Source organism: Pundamilia nyererei, unplaced genomic scaffold (genome assembly GCF_000239375.1).
Source record: "Pundamilia nyererei isolate P.nyererei 1_Seehausen unplaced genomic scaffold, PunNye1.0 scaffold00093, whole genome shotgun sequence".
In the NCBI taxonomy this organism is placed as follows: Eukaryota; Metazoa; Chordata; class Actinopteri; order Cichliformes; family Cichlidae; genus Pundamilia; species Pundamilia nyererei.
In genome coordinates, this window is record NW_005187494.1 from 2,210,990 (window position 1) to 2,212,677 (window position 1,688).

Here is a 1,688-nt window from a genome sequence, read left to right on the forward strand (position 1 = left end):
ACGCAGCTAAAGCCACTTTCCTGGGAGAACAGGCCAGGTGCCTACGTGTCTAAATCACCTTGAATGCTGAATTCACCCCTGGATCTCTGCCATGTTTCTTCACTCCACCTTTCAAAGACTGGAAAACTGACTTTCTAAATTTCAGGTCCTTCCTGACTCCTTATTGACTCATCAGTGACAACCTCATAAATTAGGGAGAAAGGTTAAATAGTCCCTATTTTATCACACTTATCCTTTTTCTACAAAGACATTTTTACAGCTGTCAATCAGGCTCCAGGTCAGACGCAACACCTCAACGGTACAAACTAACTGCCTGGCAGAAGACGCCTGTCCACATTTTTGTGCACTCACAAGTCAAAACCAGTCACCTCGTTTGAAGACCGCAGACAAATTGTAATTAATAGGTACAGTTATGGATTTGGGTCCTGTATTTGGAAAATCATTGTTTTATCTTGTGATGGAAACTAAATATCCAAATAAGCTGTGTGTTACTTAATGTGTCATATTTTAATATACTTCTCTTTTTTTAAGTATATTTCCCCAAAACATAAACCAGTCCTAGCGATCAAGCAATTGATCATTTATCATCAAAGTCAAGAAAAACTGCATCATTTCTGGTTCACAGTGGCTGATTGTCAGGAGGTTTAAGTGGGTATGGTTTTATCCTCAAGCTGGGTCTCTGAGGTGCGATTATGCACATAACCACCACTAGTCCCCATGAAAGAATCTGTATTAACTTACTTCCCTGAAGTCAAAGCATATTCCTGTTATTTTTGGCCATTTAAATCAATGAACATGCATAAATTGCAAACACAGTTGACAAGAAGTCGCTGTTGTCATACTTTTGAAGGAGTAAATTTAAAAATTAGCAGACATGTGGATGTCCTCACAGGTCCTGGAGATCCCATTTGATTATAACATTTATATGAAATTTATGAGAGCGGATCCTTGGATGCTCGCAGATGGGGAAATGATAACATAACAGTAGCATTTACCTTCTTTAGACATAAATAATGATGATCTATGTTAGTTTGGACCTCAAGTGATTTTACTTTCTCAAAGTTTAAAAGAAAGAGTTTAAAAGAAACCTATACTCTATTTAAGGAAACAGGTTGAAACCTTGAGCACCTTTGTGGCTTTGTTTGGTAGAAGGGCTGCACATAGTAGTTTTGTACTCTCAAAGAAAAGCTGCAAGTGTGTATAATCTGAATTTGTTCATTTGTATTTTATTGCAATGCAAAAGTTTATGAGTGTACCTACACAGAGGCACATTTTTTCTGTTAATACTGCTAGTGCAACCTTTCGGCGCTAGAGCATTTATTTATTTTTGATTCATTTATGGTTGACTGAAAGTTCATTGTTTATTTTTCCAGGTACACTGCCACCTACTGTGACAGCACAAAAGAGAAGTGCAGCTTGACTAATTCACAGAAACAATGTGAAAAACTCCGTAATGATGGTGAGATGGTCCAAATTTGATGAATTCACAGGGTGTTTCCTGGCTATAGTTAAGGCAATGACCCTGTGTTACCTTACTTAACTGAAATTCTTGGCCATTTAATAAACAAAAATGTATTTCATGCTCATGTAACTCCTTTTATGTGCAGGGAAAACACAGATTTATGATGAAAGGGGTTCACAGAATCACATCCACATGTGGTGTGTTTGGTTACCAGTTACCTGCGAGC

The 1,688-nt window shown here is 37.7% G+C and overlaps 1 long non-coding RNA gene across 1 annotated transcript in view; it reads right to left on the bottom strand.

Moving 5' to 3' along the window:
• Nucleotides 1-1,199: 1,199 nt before the first annotated feature.
• The window catches only part of LOC102205828 (uncharacterized), a 4,096-nt gene continuing 3,607 nt past the window's right edge, over nt 1,200-1,688 (bottom strand). Inside the window, exon 4 of the long non-coding RNA XR_311910.1 lies at nt 1,200-1,680. This is a non-coding gene — a long non-coding RNA (uncharacterized LOC102205828). The remainder of the gene's footprint in view (nt 1,681-1,688) is intronic.